Here is an 8298-nt window from a genome sequence, read left to right as displayed (position 1 = left end):
TATTAAAAATAGAACTACCATATGATCCAGCAATTCCACATCTGGATATTTATCCAAAACAACTGAAATCAGGATCTCAAAGAGGTATTTGCACTCCCTTATTTGCTACAGCTAACAGGTGGAAACAACCTAAATGTCCATTGATGGATGAAGGGATAAAGAATATGTGTAATAAAATATTAATCAACCCTAAAAGAGAAGGAAATCCTGTCATATGGGACAACATGGATGGACCTTGAGGACATTATGCTAAGTGAAATAAGCCAGTCACAGAAAGACAAATACTGCACGGTTTCCATTTGTATGCGGCACCTAAGGTACGCAAACTCACAGAAGTTCAAAGTAGCATGATGGCTGTCAGGGGAAATGGGAGTTGCTGTTTTAGTGTGTATAGTTTCAGTTGTGCAAGACGAAAAAGTTCTAGAGCTCTGCTGGACAACACAGTAGTTACAGTTAATAATGTACTGAACACTTAAGAAATTTCTTAAGAGCGTAAAAAAAAAATACAGGTACCACAATTCTATCTACGTTTAGGAATACATCCATATGTAACAGAAGCGTAAAAACATTCAAGAGAATGATAAAAACCAAATTCAGGGTAGTTACCTCTGTAAGGTAGAAAAGGAGACAGGCTTAGGAAGGACACACATAGTGTTTTACTAATTACATAACACTTTAATTATATACTATTCCTTATGCTTTCTTTATATGCTTGAAATATTCCATAATTTTTAAAAGTAACTTTAAAAGAACAGCTTGCCCCTCTATCAGCTATTCTCTACCTTCTTTTTACCAAAATAAAGAAGACAGATGACATTCATGTGGACAAGAGTTTATCACAGGGTGTTCCCATATTTTGAAACAAGATCACATTTCATGGTGAAAGCAAAGAAAACGGAGCTACAGAGTTCTTTTTTCTTTTATATTCTTTCTCTTTAAAATGTTGCCATCTCAAAGTATTTAACATGTTTTTAACTCCTTAGAGTGTACCAGGAAGATGGTTTGAAATTGGCTGCCACACAGATAAAGTGCATAATTTTCTACAGTGTTTCCACTTCTCTTTCTCCTGCTCAAGAAACTATCAGATTCAAACGAGAGAGAAATTATTAGGCTAACTTTGCTTTTGTCACATTTCAAACACAGCAGCGCGATAATTTGAACCTGGGCAGTCTGCCTCTGAACTTGGATAGCGTTTATTACCAGGAACAAACCCCAGAGAAAACTTCTAAAAGTAGGATTCAGAGTAAAAGGAGATGCCTATGGATCATTCTTTCTAAATTCAGAACATTTTCCAATACAAAAAGTGTTAAAAGTACAATTACAGTTATGTAAAACACAACATGCTCATGACTTTTGTATTTATAATAAAAAATACTAGCAAAATAAAGGCGTTGCCTGGATAATTTAAATTAAAGAACACATTCACATGAAACAGTCACATAGCTGAGATGAAATGATTTCGCTAAATTTATCAGAATAATTCCACAACTGCCAGTGTCACTGTATTTGTACAGCTCTGATCTTGTCAATTGTAAAGATTTCACTGTATATTAAAATTAGTTCCACGTCCCTAGGGTTGGTTCACAGAACAATGTTCTTCCTTGTCCCCCACCCAACTTTCTGAGCTATGTATGACAGCAAAACATCAAAGAACTCAGAAACTCAAACAAAGGGGAAAAAGTGCATGGAGGGAGGCAGGAAGAAAACATTCAAATTTTCCTAATTTGGGGCAAACAGATTTTGTACATATCCAAGGCACTGAGAACAAACAATCCAACTTAACTTTAACCAACATTAATCACTCAAGACCACTACTAAGAAACTAAACTTTGGGTTCTATATTTGTTTGATATAACTGATTTATAAACACATTTGCAAAGAAGGAGGAAAACAAAATTCATAAAACTTCTCAGATATAGGCAAAAAAAAAAAGGTTGTTGACTGGCAATGGAAATCTGTAATGATCTATGTCGCGAAAATTTTCACATCTTAAAGGGATCTTATTCACACTCCTTCCCTTCACATCACTTTATGTTTCGAGTACCTCTTTCCCTTGACACTGTCAAAATAATCTTTTTCTTTCACATTTTCCCAGCAATCTACTTGTCCCTAACTTTTCAGCCACATCTTGCAAAGGAATTCAGGCCTCAGCTCCGGTTAGCAACAACACAGGCACGCCCTCTTGTGGCACAAAAGAAAACTGCCTGCTTACATTGGCACTCATGCCCAAGAAGTTATTTCTGAGTTTCAGAGCACTGGAGCATGTACTTCATTGCCTGTGTTTTTATAGACAAGGAAACAGCCTAACTGAGGTCAAGCAACTTACTTCCTCAAGGTACCTCAACCAAGAGTACATTTAAAGCAGGATCTGACCACATATTATTAAAAGATAAGTTGGAAGCAGTAAGTAAAACCTAATTTTAACTTCTGTTTTATGTAGTTTCAAAGCAACCGTTTACATAGTATCTTTGGCTTAATGTAATATATTCATGATTTAAAAAGACAGGAAAGTGCAGAGTGGGCAAAAATTTTCAGAAAGAAGAGGAGTTATTTTCCAAATTAGTTTTCAATATTCTCAAAAAGTATAGAGTATTATTTTGTGTATCGTGGATCTATTTGTTACCAGTGTACTTCTTTCAAAAGGACAAGGTAGAAATGATTAGAATTTCGAAAATAATAATTTGTCATCCTCATTTACATGCTAATGTCAATGGATAGGAATAAGAATTTATGCTTTGTGTTTAGGCATATCAAAAAATTTTAAACCCGTTGATTTCCAAATACTTTTATTATTAATCTTTATCAAGAATTAATAGGATTAAAAGTACCTCCTTTACAGGGTTATTTTAAAAGTTAAATGAGCTAATACATATAAAGGATGGAGCAGTCTTTTCTAAAATTTACCCTTTTAATCTTCTTTGGACCAAAGAAGTATAAAGAATGTACTTTATATATGATAAAAATGTGGAGACAAGAGGTCAAGTAGATAAAAGTAATAAAAAGGAATTACTAAATTCTTAAACATGATAGGTTTTCATGTCCAAGCATTATTCCTCTCTGTAATTGCCCTGAAGTTTTCAACAGTGATTTTACCTGTAAACATGAGATCCACTAAAGCCCGAGATAATGAACAAACACAGACACCCCCAAGACCACGTCAGTTTTCACTTTCCTCCCTAATGCTCCATGTGTGTTCACCCAGGGGATGATGGGTCACAGAGGGGCATCTTTAAAGTTCAGTCAGGTGTATGCAAATAGCTGCACTCCTCTGATAAAACCTCTAGAGTGAATTATTGGTTTCCCAAAGCAACGATCAAAACAAACAAACCTCCTGGGTGTCTTGTATTCTCACCCGGTGTGAATGGTATCACCACTTGTTGAGATGGCCAAGGGCAAAGTTGAACTAATCCTTGATGTCTTTTTCTCCTACATTCTTCAAATTCTGCCAGTCACAAAGTCAAGTCACTCGGACTCACTGCATCTCTTGACCCTATTCTCTCTTCTTTAAACCCAATGCCACAGCTTTAAGGTCCTCGCAACTCCCCCGCCCCACACCCAACAACCTGGCTAACAGCCAAGTCCTGTTCATCCTCCAAATCTCAGCTTTCCAAGTTCCCTGCTCCAAAGCTTCCCCAACCTCTCTCTGAACGCCCCTCCTTCCAAGGAGGCAGGTTACATATCATCAGGCCCCCACCCTCAATTCCATGCTTCTTTTATCCTTGTAGGTATGTCTTATCTTTGGTGTGCTTGACAAAGATGAGTGTTCCATAAATCTTTGTCGAATAAAGGATTTGCTTTGGAGGGGGGAGGAAGAAAAAGAAAAAGAAAAATTTGGTTAAATAACTGGTACTTTATTTGGGAAAATGGCTGAATGAATTTCGGGTAAAGAACTGGGTTGTTTCCAGAATAAATTTTTTCTATTTTAATAGACTTAGGCAGAATCACAGGCAAGATGTTCTAGAGTTGTTAATTTTTTCATTAAAATTAGGTCATTTTCTGATTTTTATCTAAGGAAGTAAAATTCAGTCTCCCCAGAGACCTTGATTCGTACTCTGGTGCAGAACATGGCCAGACCCAGCTGCAAAGTGCTCCAGGGGAGCTCTCTCGGTTGCACTCTACCTCCCATTCCCAAGGACCTTATGTCCAGATTACTTGCTGTCTCCACATATATGGTGTTGGGAACAGGTGGGTGGGCACCTAGAAGGGTGTGCCTCTCTGCATCTAAAAAATGCAAAGGTGTTAAGCTGTCATCAGTTTCCTTTGTGAAGAACTGAGAGGTGGAGGATAACCTACACTTTTGAACTACTGTGCACAAATAGAGTATCAATCTAAGAAACTACCATTTCTTCTGGCCGGGGGGAGGGTGGTGGTGGTGGTGTTAATCGTTGTTAAACATAAAGCCAATCATTCTAAATCAATGTTCACATGCAAGGGAAATGCAGCTGTTACTGGTCACTAAATTCTGGGAAAGACAACTAATAATGATTTCTGTTTCACAATTAGAATTCAAAGAACATCTGACATAGAAATTAATTCAATAGGTCTCAAAGTATTCCAAAGCACTAGAGGTCAATGAAATTAGCAATACTGTCCCATTTCTTGAACGGTCCACTTAAAGAGCATTTAAAATTTTGAGTGGCCACCTATTTTTAATGGCTTTATTGAGGTATAATTTACATGCCATGAAAGTCATCCATTTTAATGGTACGATCAGAAGAGTTTCAGTAAGTTTATACATAAACAGCCGCACGACTGCCAATAAGAATACTTCCATCATCCCAACAGCTCCCTCCTACCTGTTTACAGCCAAACTCTGCTTCCACCTCTGGCCCCAGGCAACCACTGATCTAATCTATGATTTTGCCTTTTCTTACAATTTCATATAAATAGCATTATACAACATACAGTCCTTTGTTTCTGGCTTCTTTCAACCGGCATAATGTTTTTGAGGTTCATCCATGTTGTACTATGTAGCATGAATTAGGAGTTCATTCTTTTTCAGCACTGAATAATATTCCATTGTGTGGATATCACACATTCTGTTTATCCATTCACCAGCTGATGGATTTGGATTGTTTTCCGTTTTTGTCTACTGTGAATAAGCTGCTATGAACATATGCTTGGTTTTTGAATGGACATAATTTTTTTACAACCTTATTGAGGTGTAATTGATATACAATAAACTGCACATATTTACGTATACAATTTGAGGAATTCTGATGTATGTATACACCCATGAAGCTACTATGCATAATCAAGATAATGAATATATACATCACCCCAGGGTTTCATTGTGCCCCTTCCTTTGGAATCCTTCTCTCCCTCCTCTCCTGAGCCATCCTCAGGCAACCATGGATCTGCTCTCTGTCACTATAGATTAGTTTGCATTTTCTAGAATTTCAATTAAATGGAATCAGACAGTATGGCACTTGGGGGCGGGGGGAATCTGGCTTTTTTTCATACTGCATAATTATTTTGAGATTCATCCATGCCATTGTATATATGAATAGTCCAATCCTTTTCATTGTTGAACAGCATTCCAATGTATGGACTTATATATTCATCTGCTGATGGATGCTTACATTATTTCCAGTTTTTGGCAATCACAAATAAAGCTTCTATGAACACTGTATACAAGTCTTTGTATGGACATATGCTGTTATCTCTCCTGACAATGTATTTATAGGAATGGAATTGCTAGATAATTTGTTAAGTGTATGTTGAACTTTTTAAGCAACTGCCGAACTGCTTTGCAACATACCTGTACCACTTTATATTCCAGTCAGCAGTGGGTGAGGATTCTGGTTTCTCCACATCCTTGCCAACACACGGATTGTTAGTCTTTTTAATGTTAGCCATTATAGTGGGTGTGCAGCAATATATCATTATGGCTTTAATTTGCATTTCCCTAATGACTAATGATGTTGAAACTCTTTCCTTGTGTTTATTTGCCATTCATATATCTTTTTTGGTGAAATGACTCTTCAAATCTTTTGTACATATTTAAATCGGATTGCTGTCTTATGACGGAATTTTAAGAGTTCTTTATTTTTTTTCTACATACAAATCCTTTATCAGACATACGTTTTGTAAATATTTTCTCCTAGTTATGTGGCTTGACTTTTCATTTTCTTAAGAATGGTATCTTCTGAAAAGTAAAACTTTAATTCTGATGAAGTCCAATTTATCATTTTTTTAATACTTCATGCTTTTTATATCCTATTGACTAAATCTTTGTCTAACCCAGGACACAAGACTTTCTGCTATGTTTGCTTCTTTACATGTTGGTCTATGATCCATTTTAAGTTATTTTTGTGTATATTGTAAGGTAAATGTCAAGGTACATTTTATTTCACGTGGAAATCCAATTGCTGCAGCGCTGTTTATTGAAAGGACTATGCTGTCCCTATAGGATTACCTTAGTACCTTTGCTGCAAAGCAACTGACCACATATGTATCTATTTCTAGATATTTTGTTCCACTGATCTACATGTTTATCCGTAGGCAAATACTACACTGTTCTTATTATTATAGCTTTATGATAAGTTTTGAAAACAGGTAATATAAGTCCTCCAACTTTCTTCTTTTTTTCCCAACTTCCTGCTTTTTTGAAGTTACTTTGACTATTCTAGATCTTCTGCATTTCCATATAAATTTTAGAATCTGTTTGCCAATTTCTATAAATATATTTCTACAAAAATCCTGTCTGAGACTTTGGCAATGACTTTGTTGAACCTCCAGATCAATTTGGAGAAAACTGCCACATCACCAATACAGAATCTTCCATTTATTCCCACTTATTTAGGGATACTTTAATTTCTCTCAACAAAATTTTGTAGTTTTCAGTATGTAGGACTTACAGTTCTCTTGTTAAATTTATTCCAAAGTATTTTGGTTTTTTGGATGCTATATGAATGGACTTGTATATTCTTGGCATTTCATATAAATGGAATCATACAATATGTGACCTTTTGTGACTGTCTTCTTTCACTTAGTATGTTTTCAAGGCTCATGCATGTTGCAGTATGTATCAGTACTTCATTCATTTTTACTGCCCAGTAGTATTCCATTACATGGATATACTGCATTTTATTCATCCAGTCATCAGTTGACAGATCTCAGTTTTCTAAGGGTTGATGGTTCTTTTAGTAAGTAGCTTGAACTTAAACTGTAGAATCTGTCTACCCCCCATGAAGTGTAGCCTCTGATAACTTTGCTTTGTTTTTAAAATTCCTATTTCTGTTTTCTGGCCTGGTTCCCTAGAGGTTACCTCTGTGTCTGCATAGACAATAACCAGTGCTCACATGATGTTACCATCCATTACCTTTCATCTTCTCTCCCCATCACTCACTTCCCTCCAATCAATCACCTCGCCTCCTACAATTCAAACAAGCCAGGCACAATCCTGCTATTCCCTCTGCCTAGAACACTCTTCCCCCAAATATCTATAGGGCTCTTTCTCTCACCTTCTTCAAGTCTTTGCTCAAATAACAGCTATTCAGTGAGGCCTTCCCTGAACAATCTATTTAGAATTGAACCCCTCTCCTTGCATTTTCTCCAAAGTCTTCAAATAGATTATATATTTTACTTATTTATGTTTTTAGTCTAGTTTCACTAATGGAATGTTAACTCCATGAAGGCAGGAAGTTTTGTTTATCTTGTTCACTACTGTAACACCAGTACCTAGAGGACTGACTGTCTGGCATATAGCAGGTACTCAGTAAATATTTGATGAATCAAAGAATCATATTCTTAAAACAATATAGATTTATATTAATTGATCCATACACAGCCCAGAAGGGTCAAGGCTTACAGAATGTTGAGTAATGGATGACTAAGCATGTTGATCATATACAACAGGCCAGTTCTGTTCACTGGAAATATAATGTAAGCCACAAGTAATTTACAATTATCTAGCAGCCACATTAAAAAAAAAAAAAGTAAAAGAAAACAAGTGAAATTAATTTTAATAATATTTTGTTTCACTCAATATATCCAAAATATTATCATTTCAACATGATTCATACAAAAATTATTAATAAACTATTTAGTCTTTTTTTCATACTAAGTCTTGAAATGTGGTGTGTATTTTATGCACAGCACATCTCAACTGGGACCAGCCACATTTCAAATGTCAATAGCTACTATTGGCTACTATACTGAACAGCTCAGATACAGACCAAAATTAAATAACCCCATTGTAGTGGGAAGCAATCTTGTGTATTTATTAATTGTATTCACCTCAGCATTCCAAAAAAGGCCCTGGTACAGCCTCATAGTTTCCTAGTTTTGTCAAAA

General features: G+C 35.9%; 1 long non-coding RNA gene across 1 annotated transcript in view; it reads right to left on the bottom strand.

Annotated features, from left to right (window-relative positions):
• Positions 1-832: 832 nt before the first annotated feature.
• The window catches only part of LOC113618095 (uncharacterized), a 56910-nt gene continuing 49444 nt past the window's right edge, over positions 833-8298 (bottom strand). The window contains exon 5 of the long non-coding RNA XR_003431883.1: positions 833-3794. This is a non-coding gene — a long non-coding RNA (uncharacterized LOC113618095). The remainder of the gene's footprint in view (positions 3795-8298) is intronic.

The sequence above is a fragment of the Aethalodelphis obliquidens genome, unplaced genomic scaffold (genome assembly GCF_003676395.1).
Source record: "Aethalodelphis obliquidens isolate GAN/ISIS:26980383/991018 unplaced genomic scaffold, ASM367639v1 scaffold5, whole genome shotgun sequence".
NCBI classification, from domain to species: domain Eukaryota; kingdom Metazoa; phylum Chordata; class Mammalia; order Artiodactyla; family Delphinidae; genus Aethalodelphis; species Aethalodelphis obliquidens.
Note: the sequence above shows the minus strand (reverse complement) of the source record. Positions and strands in the feature narration are given on the sequence as shown.